The sequence below is a fragment of the Siphateles boraxobius genome, unplaced genomic scaffold (genome assembly GCF_051911475.1).
Source record: "Siphateles boraxobius isolate OS27281-9 unplaced genomic scaffold, OSU_SipBor_1 30, whole genome shotgun sequence".
Lineage (NCBI taxonomy): Eukaryota > Metazoa > Chordata > Actinopteri > Cypriniformes > Leuciscidae > Siphateles > Siphateles boraxobius.
In genome coordinates, this window is record NW_027508920.1 from 242,486 (window position 1) to 261,393 (window position 18,908).

The following is an 18,908-nucleotide window of genomic DNA, read 5'->3' on the forward strand; positions in this document are numbered from 1 at the left end:
GGCCCGAACGGGATGGCCCACAATGGGCCATCATGGGCTTAATGTGGGCAGCACGCTAGTTTGGGCTGCTCACAGATAGCCCGCGGTGAGCCCAAAGCAGTGGGCCTCGCCTGGGCAAGCCCGCACTGGGCCTGTTTAGGTTTGGCGTGGGCTGGCCCTAGCCCACTGTGCCCACAAAAAGCCAGCGTGGGCCCCGCAGGGGCATGTTTGCAGGGTTAATATGAATTATGAGCGTCAGCCGCTCTCATTCAGGAAAAAAACTCCTGTGAGGTCGTCATGCAGCGCTTGAAAAAACAACGTCCCTCAGGGCTTTTAGCTCAAAAATGTGCAGATTTGAAGAAATATTGATAGATTCTCATAGGTTTACGTCAGATTTATATAGACAGGACTAATATTTATACCCAAATGGGCCGATGTAATCATTATGAGCGCTGGATACTCTGATGCACTTTGTTTTCAATCCATACTGGCAGCCTGAGGGCGACCTGTGCACATGCAGTCCATATATGGAACACATGAAGAAGTGCCATAATCATGTGACATTCAGGAAGTCCTTACACAAACAAAGCTTCCAGAGATTGCTGTAACATGCAGATAAAGACGTTTTGAAGACAATAAACATGATTGCAATGATATTTGATTCACCTGTGTTCTTAGAACCATGTCAGGGATTTTCATAATGATATATTATATTTATAATGTAATGCTAATCGATATAGACTTTATCATTTTTTAGAATACTATTAAATAATATATTTTCTGTCTGATTTTTTTTATCTGAAGCCAAATCAGATCACAGAAGGTTATTTAAAACACTCGACTTGTGCTATAAAGTAAATTTGGAGCACAAACATGGTTCTAATCTCATAAATTGTCATGTATTGATGGTGTGCTAAGCTAATATGCTAGCTAGCCCTAGGTGCACCTGCCACCTAGCTGTTAATTTTATGTATTTTTCAAGGCAAGGCAAGGCAAGGCAAGGCAAGTTTATTTATATAGCACATTTCATACACAATGGTAATTCAAAGTGATTTACATAGAAGAAATTAAAATAATCAAAAGAAATCAGAATAATTAAAACAGTTTAGAATAAAAGATAAAATACAGAAATAATCAAATGAAATCAGAGTAATTAAAACATAAAATAAAATACAGTGCAAACAGTCGGACGGACAGTGGCACAGTGCTCATTCAGTAAACGCACAGCTAAACAGATGTGTTTTGAGTCTGGATTTGAATGTGACTTCTGTAGGAGCACATCTGATCTCTTCTGGAAGCTGGTTCCAGCTGCGGCTGGCATAGTAGCTAAAAGCAGACTCGCCATGCTTAGAGTGAACCCTTGGTATTTCTAGCCGATGTGATCCTAATGATCTGAGTGATCTGTTGGGTTTATATTCAGTGAGCATATCTGCAATGTATTGAGGTCCTAGGCCATTGAATGATTTATATACCAGTAATAATACTTTAAAATCAATCCTAAATGTAACTGGCCGCCAGTGTAAAGACCTGAGGACTGGTGTGATGTGTTCATATTTTCTGGTTCTGCTCAGAATCCTAGCAGCAGCGTTCTGTATGAGCTGCAACTGTCTTATTGTCTTTTTGGGAAGGCCAGTGAGAAGTCCATTACAATAATCCACCCTACTGGAGATGAAAGCATGCACAAGTTTTTCTAAGTCTTGACTGGAAACAAAGCATCTAATTCTTACAATATTTTTCAGGTGATAGTATGCTGATTTAGTTGTTGCTTTGACATGACTACTGAAACTAAGGTCTGACTCCAGAGACACACCAAGATTCCTGACTTGATTTTTAGTTGTTTAACCCCTAGACTGAAGGTATGCGTTCACCTTGAGAACTTCATCTTTGTTTCCAAACGCAATGACTTCAGTTTTGTCTTTGTTTAACTGAAGAAAGTTTTGGCACATCCAATTGTTTACTTCATCAATGCATTTGCAAAGGGAGTCAATGGGGCTGTAATCGTTAGGCGATAGGGATAAGTAGAGCTGTGTGTCGTCTGCATAGCTATGGTAAGCGATTTGGTTCTTTCTCATTATTTGGCTCATTGGGAGCATGTACAAGTTGAATAGGAGTGGCGCAAGAATTGAGCCTTGAGGGACTCCGCATGTCATGGATGTCCACTCAGACTTATTGTCTCCTATACTCACATAATAACCTCTGCCTCCTAAGTATGACCTGAACCATTTTAGGACTATCCCAGAAAGCCCGACCCAGTTTTCCAGCCTGTCAAGAAGTATGTTGTGATCGACAGTGTCAAATGCAGCACTGAGGTCGAGTAGTACCAGCACTGATAATTTGCCTGTATCAGTATTTAAGTGAATATCATTTACTATCTTTATGACCGCGGTCTCTGTACTGTGGTGCGGTCGGAAACCAGATTGAAAATTGTCAAAGTATCCATTCGAGCTTAAGAATTTGTTCAGCTGATTGAAGACAACTTTTTCAATGATGTTGCCTATGAAAGGAAGATTTGAAATCGGTCTATAGTTGTTTAATATGGTCTTATCCAGATTGCTCTTTTTCAGGAGGGGCTTGACAACAGCAGTTTTCAGGGAGGTCGGAAAACTCCCAGAGAGAAGTGAGGCATTTACCACTTCTAGGAGATCTGCTTCTATGCTGTGTAACACATTTTTGAAAAAAAGATGTGGGAAGTGCGTCAAGGGCGCAGGTTGATGTTTTTAGGTGCTGTACGGTTTCTTCCAAAATTTTGCCATCAATTTCTTCGAAATCAGACATAGTGGCTACTTTCTCAGGCTGTTGTCAGATCTGCCTGACCCCAGCGCAACTCAAGGATGAGCTGATGAGCTGTCAGTCTCTCTACAGTAGCAAAAAGAGTGTGCGTGTTGTTTATATTGCTGTTTATAATATTCGAGAAGAAAGTCTGTCTAGCTTTGCCTAGTTCCTTATTGAAAGCATGGATGCTGTCTTTGTAGATGTTATAATGGACTACGAGTTTTGTCTTCCGCCACATCCGCTCTGCTTTTCTGCATTGTCTTTTCATATTTTGCATTGCTGTTGAGTTTCTCAAGGTGATTTTTGTCTGCCACTCTTCTTCCTGACTTTCACAGGAGCAATATCATCAATTACACTCTTAACTTTTGAGTTAAAAGAATCAAGGAGAAAATCAACAGAGTCAGCAGATATGCTTGGTGTTAAAGATATAGCCTTCATAAATAGTACACTAGTGTTCTCATTTAAGCATCTCTTCTTGACAGACACAGATCTAGCTTCAATGGCAGGAGAGATCAATATATCAAAGAAAATACAAAAATGATCAGACAGTGCTACATCCTTATTAACAATTGATGAAATGTTTAGACCCTTACTGATAAGTAAATCTAGAGTGTGTCCACGATTATGTGTGGGTCCATGTACATGCTGAGTCAGATCAAAAGTTTTTAAAACAGTTTTGATTTCTTTTGCCATATTGGTTTCTGCATTATCTATGTGAATGTTAAAATCTCCAGCAATGGCAAAGCAGTCAAACTCTGAGGAAATTGTTGATAACAGTTCTGTTAAGTTCTCAGCAAAAGCTGGAGAGTATTTTGGAGGCCTGTAAACGCGTGGAGCACCTTTTAACACAATACCCAGATATTCGAAAGACGGGTAATTCCCAAATGATATTTGCTTACATTGATAGACATCTTTATAAAGAGCAGCTAAACCTCCGCCTCTTCTGACAGCTCTGCAGACACTCATAAAAGTAAAGTTAGGAGGGGCTGTTTCATTGAGGACTGTTGCACTGCAGCTGTCTTCTAGCCAAGTTTCATTAAGCAACATAAAATCCAGGTTGTATGTGGTTATTAAGTCGTTGACTAAAAGTGATTTATTTTTAAGTGAGTGGATGTTTAAAAGTGCTAACTTAACAGTCTTACTTTTTGTCCCCACAGCAATCTTAGTATGTCGTGTAATAGGCACCAGATTAGATGGGTTTGTACAGCTTTTGAAGGCCTTAGACTTTCTATCATGTAATCTAACAGCAATGGAAAAAGATACAGGCACACTGGGTTCCCGCTTGTTCTGTAAACATTTGAGAAAGTTATTGTTATCATAGCGGGGACCTGACACATATCACTGAGAGCTGGTATCAGTTGTTTTTGGTTCACCTCGAGCCGCTGGAGGAGGGTGTTGGCCCTGGCGCTGTGGCAGAGGCCGAAGAGCTCTCACAGGGGGAGGGAGAGGGCGAGCTGGGCCCGCAGGCTTCGGTGGTTGTGGGGCCTGGCGTTTTTTGGGTGGTATCTGGGGGCTCGCAGCAAAAGAGTGGGATAGTCTAGTTCCAGCATGCACCAGTTGTTCCATTTTCTCTGAGAAGCACAGAAGTGGAGATGCTGGAGAGAGGGATAACGTTTCCGGTGAGAGGGGTTGTTGCTCTGGTGTTATTGGAGGCTGTAATATGCTGTCCAGAAAGTCGTCCTTGGGTGCTGTATCTTGGAGCAGTGCTAGTATGTCACAGTCTGTCTGTGGTGAGCTCTGTGGGCAGGGCTCAGCTGAGATTGTGTCCGTGAGCAGAGGTTGTTGTGGCTGAGTGGTGTTATCACTGTCCTTGTGTGATGTGTCAACCGCATGTCCATTCAGGTGCTGAAGTGAAATCCTGTGGTCATTCATACCGTATCCAGGTGTGTGTGTGCCATTCAGGTTGAGTGGATTGGCACACATTGCAGAAGGATGACGGAGGGAGAAGTAGATATTGTCCTTTAGCACTCTTGAACCAAGTTTGTTTGGGTGGTGGCCATCCTGTTGAAACAGATGCCTCTGACTCCAGAAAAGATTGAAGTTGTCAATAAAGTTCACTCCTTTTATAATGCAGTTTTTTTGCAGCCATGTATTAAGCCCAAGCAAACGTGAATAGGAATTCTAAATAGGAATGCTTACTGAAATTTTTATTTTTTCTAGAAGGTCATTTGATACTAGGGATGCTCCAATCAGGATTTTTGCAGCCGATACCGATAGCCGATTTCTTGTCATGGTGATCGGCCGATACCGATCCCGATACCGATGCTTAATATACTTAATATAAGACAAAGATAAATACAAACAAAATGGAGCAGTCTGATGCAGCCCACAAGGTTAAATTAAACATTGTCCAATAGTAAACTGTGAAGGACAACAAACATTTAATCACCTAAAATAGAGAAGTCTGATCTAACTTAAACCTTGTCCAATACAAGTCTGAGCAGGACAAAAATTAATTAAATAAATAATTTAAACTCCTAAAAGAACAAATTGGAGTAGTTTGATGCTACTCATTAGAAGGGATGGGCATTTCAAGCAAAAATAATATTCGAAGATGGCTGGGTATTATTCGAAAATCGCACCCCTCCCCCATTTGCACGCACACATGCATGTATAGGCCACACACGAGAAAAGCGGAGTGTTCTGACGTTTAAATATAACTTAAAAAACGTAAATATTTCATATTTGTTTTATATAATATAATTTTCTTTTTTTAGTTTTAGTTTTTAGATCATCTATGTTGATTATATGAAAAAGAAACCACATGAGATGGGTAAGATAGATCACAAGATGCCCAATATATCAGGAGACGAGTGGGTCAGACATGATTTCGACCACTTAATTAAGTTTTGTTTCCTAGAAAGCCTTTCTTTAAAGTGAATTTCGTTTTGTAAAAATTGTATCTTAATTTCAATCAATGTTTCATCAAACAATTGGCTGGATTTAATAAATAAGAAGCGAAATATAGCAGACAATATAGGATACGGAGGCACCCGCGCGTGAACTGGAGCGCGTCTCATAAATGAACCGATCAACTCAGCATATAAGATACTTTGCCTCACAGACCTGAGAACGTATAGAAAGCTTGAAATGCTTTAAAATCGATAAGAAATGGGCTACTCTCTGATTATGTAGGCTGGTCCGTATGAAGTGTGCATTTCTCTCTATAGGCGCGTTCACTACATGCGAAGATGGTGTCAACATCGCCAACTGTATCTTTGCAGCCGGAAAACACTAGTTTATTAATAAACAATTCAAATGTACCATGCTGCTTAAACATTACTTTTGCCGGTTCTTTATTGCAAGCTTTATGCATGCGCTTGATATGCGGAATATGCAATGTTACGATAACGCTCATTATGGTTTAGTATTTTCTCCAATATATATTAAGTAATTTTATATATATATATATATATATATATATATATATATATATATATATGTGTAATTAAATTAATATAAATATGCGATTAGACTAATGGCTTAAATGAACTACTACTAGTCAACTAGAAAAAAACTTTAGTCGTGCACGGGCAGCCCAATTTATTTCACATATTTCCTAACCAGCACGTCACTGCGGGCGTTCTGAGTGAGTGGCGCTGTGTGGACTGAGCGAGCGAAGCAACTCTTCAGAAAGGCGATGTCTCTGGAGGACAATTCTCCTCTACGTGAGATTCCTTGAAACAGACATGGCAAATAGCTCATTTTTTTCATTGTTTCTCGACACATAGTAATTCCACACCGGCGATGACATGACTGCCAAATCCTTTAAGTCCCCACGCATCATGCACCTTCTCACGTTTTGACTTCATCAAATTGTGATCGGTTTGGGAGATCGGCCAAGTTTAGTGAGTAACGATCGAGTCATAAAATGTGAATATCGGCCGATACCGATCTCCGGCCGATCGATCGGAGCATCCCTATTTGGTACCATTTCAAATGTGAAGTGAGAACTTAGTGATTGAAACAGCGTGAACAGCCAGTCGTTAGTAATTATAATTAAGACAAAAGAAAAACATATTTAGAGCCATAACCAGGCCGGAGAGATGTAAATGTGTGCAGGGGAGACTGAGACTGAATGGGGCTTGTTTGCACCACAAAACAATAGAGACAATAGACTGAATAGATGCTTAGAAGATGACAATGAACATCAGTTTGCATTTTAGAGTCTAATCAAAATAAAGTCATATGTCATGATCTTGATAAACATTTAACTAAATACAGAGTTTTAGACTTGTCATCTTCAGATTTTAAATATAACATGGTCAGACATGTGGCTTTAGCTGCAGTGCATTCATAGATTGATACAATGCCAACTTCAATTTTAATTTTATGAAGATGTTTCATAAAAATAAATTTCTATCAACTTTAAAAAAAATTGAAGCTATTTATAACATTTTTCTTTAATATGACAATAAATAATTCTACATTTACAATAAACTGCCAGGTGTCAGCTTTCAAATGAGATCATACTTGTGCTTTTAGTACAAAGGGTTCATGAACTGTATCTGTTTTAGTTTGGGTATGCCATTTCTGGGGATTTTTCAAAAGTGGGGTTGCAGCTTAACAGGTTAAAGCACCGGATCGATAAGCAGTATCGGTAAGAGTAGTAATACCGTTAAAACCTTAACGAAACCCATCCCTAGTCCAGACAATAGTTAGGGTTGAGACACGACAGCCGTTGTAACTAGCCGAGCAGCAGTTGTAACTAGCACAAGATGACTGTAGGCTGGGGAGTAGTAATGGCAGAGCAGAATGAGAACTGAGAATAGTAGCAATAGCCAGACAGGATCTTCAAGCACAACAGCAAGGCACTCAGGGATCTCAGGCTCAGCACCAGGCGTGCTCCAAAACAAAGAATGTAAGCAGCCAGGGACGCGGTGCTAGCAGGTCAGGAACTAGAGACACAGGAGAAAAGACAGACAAGACCAATGGCAGAACTAAAGCACTTAAAAACGTATACACATAAAACACTAATGACATAGGTAATACGAAACTAACTATGTAACACAGAAGTACACAGTAGCACAACATCTAACGAACTGGCACCTTCACATGAGATTACATGAGGGAAAGAGCACACATATAAAGGGAGCTAAGAACAAGAGGAACAGGTGACAACACTCAGACGAGCGTGGACTCAACTAGACAAGAGGGCATGGTACAGGGAAACAAGGAGGCAGGAACAAATGAGGACACGGCCAACATAAACAAAACCATATGTTGAAGCAAAACACAAACATAGATTCAAGAAACAAAGACAACACAGACAAAGCTGCCAGGGCAGAACCCTGACAATTACATCTGCCAATATCCGGGGTTGTGTTGTGAGGCAGATGTCTTTGCATAGTGGTCAGGACCTAACTAACAGAAAAGAAAATAGAATGAACTGCATAGACGAGGACTTGGTAGAATTAATTCATAGTAGTATTTCTCAAGGGCTCTCAAATAGCGCCATTCTTTTAAAATGCATTGACTGGTCTCAGAGCCGGGTAAAAACAGACTTTATGGACAGAAAATTATTTGTATCTCCAGAGGACATAACACAAATTAGAACCAGCTTCAATACATACATCAGAATGGACGGGAGTGACAGTGTATCTGTTGAAAAACTAATCCAGTCTGAGTTGAAAGACAGTATTTTACTTTTTAAACAACTCTCACATAGTGAGGATCAGGCCCTGATGATTGTCTACAGTTCCACACGGCAGCAGGAGCAGCTTAAAAAAATTGGGGGACAAATGTGACCTGATCCAGCAAAATGAGTCACAGTGACCCAAATTTCAAAATTGAGATTTGGTATTACAGTTTTTTACAGTCGCTAGGACACATTTCTCAACACTTAGGTCCCTTTTTCAAAACTCTTCACACAGTTCTCCAAACCAACTTTCAGCTCGGCACAGCAGTTCATTTCACTTTCAAAATGCACTAAAACTACCATATAACTTCATACATGTCTCAAATCAACATATTCTTCCATCACACTAGCAAAGGTTGACAGACAACAAACACACTTTGTCACCCACAAAACAATGACCTAAAAAACACTAACAACAGGTAGCATTATACAATATTTTCTTCTGTAAAACAAGCACACCTCTCTACTGTTTAGAATTCACTCCAATATATTTTACTGGAATCAGACATGATGCAGTATGTTTCAATATATTTTATGTCTTCTTTTTTGTTTGTTTTTTGCACAGACATTACAATTACAAAATACAAGAATTTGTACATACCATTCACCGATACAGATACAATAGGAATCAGCTGTGGTTGGTCCAATTGTCCAATTGTTTTTATAGCATTTTATTTTTAGATTCAAAATATATATTTCATTACAATATTACTGTAGAAATGTAGCAAATTGCTGTTTTGTATTATGTTATTGTATTGAAAATAAGTTTATGTTATTGTATTGAAAATAAGTTTAACAGTTTTGAAAACAATATGTAAGCATGTGCAAATTGGCCTGTAAGTACACAGACATTTGGTGGTTGTTGTGTCGAAGTGAGAAAATAATTAATGTAATTTGAAAGATGTAGTCATTGAATGCATTTTGTGCCAAAGCAATGATAAAGGATCCACAGTTTAGCCCACATATACTTCTGTTGTGCTCACTGTGTGAAGAGTTTTGAAAAAGTGACCTAAGTATTGAGAAATGTGTCCTAGCGACTGTAAAAATTTGTAATGGAAAGAGGAGACCATAAGCTTTCAAATTATATCCTAGTCAAAGTCATACCTTGAATGGTTGTAAAGATATACACATTTGAATTATGGTCGTCTGCCCTCTTTTTCCACTTGAAAACCTGAAAAAATCGCTTTTAAAGTTTTTTGCCTGTTTTTGTGGTTATCTTTCAAAATCCATTGCATTTAAAGGGATAAACTATTTATTTTACAGCTTATTTTGACCAAAGACATTAATATATATAAAAATGCTATTAAACCAGGCTGAAACTCAAATTATTTTAAAGTTTTTATTTGAATAAATTAAATTTATTTAAAATTATTATAGAGAGAAGGTGTGTGTGTCTGTTTGTGTGTGTGTGTGTCTGTGTTTCTCTCTATCTCTCTCTCTGTGTGTGTGTGTGTGTGTGTGTGTGTGTGTGTGTGTGTGTGTGTGTGTGTGTGAGAGAAAGTGAGAGAGGCAGAGAGACAAGGAAACAGAGATCAAATAATGCTAGTCTATGCAATCATATCTTTGTGTAGGCTAGTTGACAATAAAAGTGTAACAAATTCATAACAGAGATACCAACAGTTAAAACCCAGTATTGGGTTAATCAAACACTTGTAATGGATTCTCCTTGCAGATAAATAGCTACACTCATTCACATTTGCGCTCACTCACATCCATACACAGTAATCACACTTGCACACTGTCTACGAAACTTTCATCCGTTATATAAAAAAATCGTACGTTTTTCGCATCCGTAGCAAGCAGTTTGAATGGTGTTTCGACAATTCGGAGCCACCGAATCACGAATTCGAAAAAACGCATACGAAAAAAACGCGGACTCAGTGTGCACTGGCCAGGGGGCTTGATAACGCTTTGGCAACTTTGCTCTCTTTGACAGCGACATTTCTCAAATTAATAATATTTAAACTTTCTGAGGAGATCTCCTAGCTTGTTTATTACACAGAGCGCTCGCTGCGAGTCTGACAGGAGGGTTGCTGGACCAATCGCGTGCCGGTCAGTCGAAACGGCTTCCCATCGACAAATGATCAGCATTTGTGTACATTTCTAAGCTTTTTGATTGGTTCTATACAACGTGAAACACCATTTGGAGAGCAGAGATAGTGACATTTCAGGGGATACCCGGGAAATGCTCAGAGGTGACGATAGGAGTTGAGAAAAGCAATGTTTATTTCCAGCAAATTTAGTAAAACTTTGTAAACTTTAATAGTAAGTTAAATACCTTTACCCAATTATCTGGACTACGAAACTTTGGGAGATTATTTTTGAATTTCTGTTCTTTGAAATTAGCACAAATTTTTTATTTTTATTTATTATTTCATTGTTTTTCCACATAATCGGCCCATATCTTAAAATGGAACGTTGCGACTTCCGACTCATTTCGCCAGATCGGGTCACAAATGTTGTTTTTGGATGCTACCTACAAAAGTATCACTCAATATGGATTTGCCTTTTATGCAGTCATGGTGAAAAATGAAGAAGGTAAAGGAGTACCTGTGTCATTTTTTTATTTTGAGTGAAGAGACGACATCTACTCTAGAAGCTTGCCTTAAGACACTAAAAGAGGCAGCAGATGACCTAACACTAAGGTATTTAATGGTTCTAGTTGGTTGGGTTTCAGTCTGAACTTTCTTTACCACCTTTTATGATAATTTTATGAACTTAACACTTCAATTTCCAAGTTCAACAAGTTAAATTTCCATTCCTAGATGTGTTATGGTTGACAAGGACCAGAAAGAAATCAAGGCAATTAAGACTGTCTTCCCGCATGCCTATGTGTTGCTTTGCTGGTTTCATGTCCTCCAAGTAAGCATAACTTATATTGGAGTAATGCAGATGTGTAACCTTGATAAAATATATTGCTGTTTTCAAGATTTCAAAGATTACTTCCTAAATTAATGGTAGGATTTGTAAAAAGATCTAAAGAGTCATCAGTAATTCTGTCATTGTTAATTTTGTTGACATGAAGGCAATCCATCGTTGGCTTGTCAATCAAGATGGAGGCCATGTCCACGATCCAGCTGTGAGAAACATCATTATTCAAGGAGTGTGTTCACTGAAGTCATAGTCATAGCCACAGTCTAATGGCTATAATGGCATAGTCTAATCTTTGTCCTAATTTCACCTACATTTCTAGCAGAAAGAATTTCACCAGACAGCTTCTACGGTCCTTAAAAATATTCACAAAGTAACGGGGTCAGACAGAGTGCTGAACTACGTGAAGGACAATTGGATACAGTGTTGTGCCATGTGGTCCAATTTTGGCCGGATGTTTTTCCACTACCACAGTGAAACAAATAATGTTTTGGAGAGGTGGGTGACCACCTTTACAGGGGTCATCGAATGCCCATTTTCCACAAGTTGGTATGATTCTTTTGGGTCTTCATGTAAAGTTTGTAACATACGTTGGTTAAAATTTCTCAATGGTTTTGTAAAACAACACCCTTTTTACCTCTTCAAAAACAGCTCTGTTCACAGTGACCCGTTTCGGTGCATGTCTCTTTAAATGATAATCAGCAACAACTTTTTGGCTTTTTGAGGATTAAAAAAAAGTGAATGGATTTTTTTCATTGCATGGTGATTGTGTCCACACACTGCAAAGACACATTTATTTGCAAATACCATATAAAAGTGTATTTTGCATCCGATGACCCCTTTAAAAGCAGTTGGAGAGTTTTTGAATGCATCAAAAATAATTTAGCACGAATTTGGCTATACTCCTCAACATCAGCTCTCACTGTCTTTGATCACAGGCAAGAGATATCGTCCAGGAATCGTAAAATCAAAATGCTAAAAAAATAAAAAAAATAAATGAAGATGTCCGCAAACCGCATTCATCAGATCGTGCTCTTTCAACTTCCACTCCGTGTGTGCGCGTGTTGTCTAGTAACGAACGATGCAGCGGGAACACATAATTTACCCCGAAACAACTAATTCTAATTTCTGATTGGCTGGTAGCTAGCATTTAACTCTGTATAACTCGAGACAGATGCTATGAACTCGGCAGAGAACTTCCCTCCGTTTGCCTGCGCCTCGTCCATTAATTGTATAGAGGGACAAGTTCCCATACTCCTCAGCGTGAGAAATACAAGGTGTGGCGTGTGAGCGTGTGAACGGGTTGAAATGCGTGTCTCACGCCCAATGCGTGAGACTTGAGAGCCCTGGAATCTCATTAATATTGATAGGCCATTACCACTCCCACGCATAAACCTCTTCTGACAAAAAAAAAACAAAAAACTGTCATACAAAGTATAAATGAATGTTTTGTTTTATGTGAACGATTAGGCAGGATGATTTTCACATAATTTTGAAGCCAGAACTCGAAGCGTCAACCATTAGTCAAAAGTCTTGTGGACACATATTTAGTTTGTGTTTTTGGTCTTATTTCAGCAACTTTTATTTTTATTTTTTTTCAATAACCACGCATACACATTATTCACTTAAAAATACAAACATGTACATACATGTTGCTCACATATTATGGTAGCCCCGTTTGTGCTATATAGAGTGAATTTACACCTTTGCCATTAACATGTTTATAAATAACTGAAAAAAGCACAAATGTCAGTGCATGTCAAAACATCCCAAGGACCCCAAAAACACCTTGGTCCCCAGAGGGTTAACTGTATTCTTATCGGTTCTTTTTGGTGTGTTTTTTTTTAAACATTCGGGTAATAATTAACATCTGCTTTATATTTTGAAATGTAAAATATCTATAGCAAAAGAAAAAACATTACTTTTCCCCCAATCGCTCTGCTCCCGGGAGTTCTGGTGAGGGTCCGTCGAGACTGGATCAGCTTACTTCAAAAGATAGTTGCCCCATACTGTATGATTTTCAAACATCATATCACTCCTCTGAGGAGGAATCTGCTTCCACAGGCCGGGGGCTCAATGTTCACCCTCGACCAGACCTGTGGAAACTTTGGGCCTGGCCCCTGAGTGGGCTCAGTACCTAGAGGCTGGCCTGTTGGCTGGAGTGGTTGGGATCATACTCAGTTCCAGACCTCCTTCCACGAGGAGATTGTACGGCCTAAAGTGGAATGTGTTTCCACTTGGTGTTGAGAGCGTTAGGTGGACCCAGTTAACTGCCCAGTTGGCTATGTTGAAGATTTTATTATTTAGAAACTGAGTAATTTAGCTAAATAAGAATACACAATTATTTCTTGTATGAGTCATTTCCTCTAATAGGACTCTGTCTAGGTGACTTTGAAAGCTGCAAGACCTTCTGTAAAAAGACCCTGAATGCCAATTCTATTCTGAGAAGTCACATGGTATGAGATATTTACCCAAAACTATCTATAGGGTGTGTTACCTTCTATGGAAGAAGATGGATGTATATAACTCTGAACCCAAAAATACTCGGGAGCGCTAGAAGGCCGGAGGGCCAGAGCGTTAGAGCGCCGTTCTATGGAACGGAACGGCGTTCGAAAATAAAGTCTAATTATTTCTGGCATCAAAGATCTCTGCGAAGTTATTTTTCAGAACAATTGAAACCACTTCATTTGGCACCCCAGATGGGACTTGGGTTTTGAGGCTGAAGGAACCACGAAAGGCGACACTGGTGACCGACACAGGCAACAGTGGCCACTGTACTGTGAGGTGAGCAATTTTTGCTTTTGAAAAAGTATGTGTTGTCACCAGTGAGCCAGAGTGGTAAGACCCTTTAAAATGCTTCTCCAAATTTAAAGAACTAAAAAGTTGAAAAGAGGATCTTTGATTCTAGAAATAAGTGTCTATTGTTGTTGACGATATCAAGTAATGTGTTATAGCGCGGCGGAGCTTGTTAAGTTTAACAAGTGTACTGGTTAAGGTTAACCAGTTTTTTATTTTTTATGTTTACTGTTAAGGATAACAGATGTTGTTTTTTCTTGTCAAGAGGGCCTTGAGGATGACAAGTGTAATGATAAGGATATCATTAATGATTAAGGTTAATCGTTGCCAGAGCGTCGGCGCACTGAAGCTTTTTTTTTTATTTAGTTCAAATTTACTATCAGATTTAATGTTATACCTTGACAAACTATACATCATTAAAAAGATATAAGACTCAAGATTCAGTATTTGACCACTATTGTAATCTGAGAAACTTATAGTGACAGTTATGTCTTAATTTGTGTCAGGAGTTATGAAATGAAAAAATGAGTCGATACCTTTAATATGAATTATGAGCGTCAGCTGGTCCATTCATAAAAAACACTCCGTGCTGTCGTCATGACAGCGATTCACAAAACAACGTCCCTCAGGGCTTTAGCTCAAAAATGTGCAGACTTGGAGGAATATTGATATATTCTCATTGATTCACATCATATTTCTATAGACAGGAATAATATTTATTGAATTTATACCCAAATGCGTCGATGTAATCATTATGATCGCTTCTTACTGAGATGTGCTGTGTTTTCAATTCATACCAATAGCCTGAGGGCGCTATATGCACAATAACAGTCCATATATGGATCACGAAGAAGACCCATAGTCATGTGACATTCCAGACGTCACCTCGATACAGAAAGTAGCTGACAGAGATCGCTATAACATGCAGATAAAGATGTTTTGAAGACAATAAACATGATTGCAATGATATTTGAGTTACCTGTGTTCTTCAAGCCATGTCAGGTATTTCATAATAGTAGATTATATTTATAATGTAATGCTAATCGATATAGATTTCATCATCGTGCAGAACACTATAAATAATAAATTTTCTGTAGGATTTTTTTTTTTATCTGAAGCCAAATTAGATCACATAAGATTATTTAAAACACTCGACTTGCGTTATAAAGTAAGTTTGGAGCACAAACATGGTTTTAATCTCATAAATGGTCGTGTAATGATGGTGTGCTAAGCTAACATGCTAGCTAGCCCAGGTGCACCTGCCACCAGCAGTTATTGTTTTATGATTTTTTTCTAAATAGGAATGCTTACTGGAATGTTTCAGTATATTTGATACCAGTTTCGAATATTTAGTGAGAACTTTGATAAAATAAATTAGGGTTTGAAACCCTATGATTAGCCTGTGAATAGCCAGTCGTTAGTAGCTATAATGCAGACTAAAGAAATGCATATTCAGAGCCATAACCAGTCTGGAGAGGTGTAAATGTGTGCAGGAGAGACTTACACTGAATGGGGCTCGTTTGCACCACAAAACAATAGAGACAATAGACTGAATAGATGACTCAGAAGATGACTAAACATCAGTTTGCATTTTAGAGTCTAATCAAAATAAAGTAATTTGACATGATCTTGAAAAACATTTAACTAAATACAGAGTTTTAGACTTATCATTTTCCGATTTTAAATATAAAATGGTCACACATATGGCTTTAGATGCAGTGCATTTCTAGATTGCTCCAGGGCCAACTTCAATTTTATTTTCATGAAGATGTTTCATAAAAATAAATTTCTAATAACTTTACAAAACTTTGAAGCTATTTAAAAAAAAAAAATCATTATGACAATAATTATTTCTACATTTACAATAAACTACCAGGTGTCAGCTTTCAAATGAGATCATACTTGTGCTTTTAGTGCAAAGGGTTCATGAACTGTATCTGTTTCAGTTTGGCTTATGGTTACCGCATTGTTATAGGAATGACAATGGACTGCTCAGGTAAGCTAAATTGAATCGCAGAGGTCTGTGATTGTTTAAAGTTATTGTATTGTCAATGTGTTGTGAAAGTAGAGGCTGTGTGAATGTGGGATCCTGTGTGTCTGCATTACTGTGACTGTGGTTAAAAATAGGGGGCAAGGAATGTGTGTATGAGCTTGATATAGCTTGGTATGAGAAATAGTAGAAGAAAACAATTGTTTCAAGATATTAATCTTGCAGATTATTGTAGTATGAATTAAGTTAAAGTATAAAATATATATTTAATTAATAAATGGACTGATATATATTAATAGATAATGATAAATAAAAATGCACATGCTTAATATATTATATGTTATATCTGAAGACGTCTAAAATTTGTATCTCATTATCCCTGAAGACAAAGTGAGAAAAATTATTCTATTGTAGATAATTAAGTTTGTGCTAAGGAAAAAATAATTTGTGCAGTGAACAAGATTGATTGACAAAGTTTCAACAGTCATAAATAATTTACAGCAATCTTAGAATTGTAGAAATGTGAATTGTTGGAAATGGGTGAGGAAAATTGTATTCACCATGCGAGTTGCCTTTCGAGGGAACTCGCGCTGCGTCGAGAATCGACACATTGGGGAATGCCTTCGCCATGAAGCGTCTGAAGTCAGCTATTCAATCTTGATTGACGTGGCCAAATCACGTCACTCGTGACGTCGCATGTGACGGCGAAGCGGAAGCTATAAAGGGACGCCGGATCATAACAATGTCAGCTTCTGGTCTTCAGCAAGCTTTCTGTGTCAACCTGTTTGTCTTATTTGGTGTTGTCTGTCACTCTGAAATATATATATATATATATATATATATATATATATATATATTATCGTGAACAATAAGGAGAAACTATTCAGTCAGTGTGCATCCCCTTGCCCGTTATTTAAGCGAGGGTGACACACACTCACTCGGTTTAGTTTGTCTGGGAGCGGAGCATGCACAAGCAGCGCTCGAGGGCGCTGTCCCTGCAAACTGTTTTTTTTATGAAAGAGCTCCGCTCGCGTTTGAGCCTGTTCAATCAAATAGATCAGGCTCGCGTTTCCAGTGCATCAGGTCTCGCGGCTGTTGAGGCAGCGCGCCGCTTGTATGGGATTCGCACGTGGGGTACTCACGATACTGAGACGGTTGCGACCCTTTCTCAGTGTTTATTTACCAGCTCCACTGGTCTCGTGCACGGTTCGGAAGCCCGCGCTGCGGCTGCTTCCGACCGTGTTAAAGACCCGTTGTTTGATTTATTTGGCTCCGAGGAGTTCGATATTCTCAACACAAGTTCGCCATATTCCCGTTATTTAAAAAAAAAAAAAAAAAAAGAAAAGAAAAAAAGGAGTTGCTGGAGGTTGTAACCAGGGCAGTGGCTAAATTTAATGTTGAATGGCCATTTAATAAGCAGGAATCGACTAAGAAAAATAAAATGAATGAGCACTTTCTGCAGACCTGTCACCCATGATAGCTCAGACACTTCCCTCCAAATCTCGTTTATCGAATTTGTTAGGGAAAGCATATATGGCGGTGGGTCAAGCCGGTGCATGCCTACACTATTACTGGCATACCAGGCCGACCTCCTCAAGGAGGTGGATGATAACTGGGAGGTCTCACTCGACGGTGTTACTGAATATCGTAGAGTGGCTGACTTATCTCTCTGTATTATTAAAGAGACGGCCTGTGCCATTGGCCGTTCTATGGCAGCACTAGTCGTCTCAGAGGGACAGGGCCTTCCTTCTCGATGCCCCCCTTTTCGCCTTCTGGCCTCTTTGGCGACGCGGCAAGAAGAAACGTTGTTGAGAGGCTTCAGGAGGCAGAGCGACGATCAGCTATCCCCAGTTGTCAGTCCAGGTCTCATGGGGTTGCTGCCAGGGAAAACATCATGGGAACACTGCCAGCTCCTTATATTTTGAATAGGTTGCCTATCCTGTCGAGGCAGGGGCTGAGGCCTGGGGAATGGCGGCTCCACCCTGAAGTAGTTGAGCTCATATGGAGAGAGTTTGGCCAGGCGGAGGTTGACCTGTTCACCTCTGGCTCTGGTACTCTCTCTCACATCCAGCTCCTTTGGGCCTGGATGCCATGGTACAGATGTGGCCGAGGTCACATTTGTATGCTTTTCCCCCGATCCCTCTGCTCCCTGGGGTTCTATAAAGGGTCAGGAGGTACGGTGTGAGCTTACACTCGGTAGCCCCGTACTGGCCGGCCCGAATTTGGTTCTCGGACCTTATTAGTCTCTTGGAGAGTCCTCCCTGGCATGTCCCTATTAGGAGAGATCTCCTTTCTCAAGCCGGTGATACAATATTGCATCCACGGCCGGAGTTATGCAGACTATGGGTCTGGCCCCTGAGTGGGTCCAACCTGTAAATAGGTGCCCTTTCCACGAGGTGGTTAGGTCATCCATACTAGGTCTTCCCCACTCTATTAGGAACTAAATATTTGTTAGGGACGGCATTGAACCCAGTTAAATACTGCCCAATGGCTTCAGTACTGGCGTTCCATCCTGTTCTCTAACGGGATCGCCCGTTCACGTTTAGGGCCTCTGTGGCGGCCCCAGTGCCCTCCGCAAGCCTCTAAGGGTGAGCATGTACGGACATTCCCATTAAAACTCCATGTTCCTGTAGATTGGAGGATGATTCCTGTCATCTAGCCTAATGGCATCAGGCTGACGGGTTACCCCTGGAACCCATCATTTACTGTGGATGCGTTATACGAGAATATATAAGAATCTTTTGAGTGTTGCCCCCTCTTACTTAAGGGCGTGGGAGCCACTCTACCTTATTTATGCCTCGGCACCGAGGTGCCTGTAGGCAATATCATGATTCTTCGGGTATTCATCATATAAAAATCCAT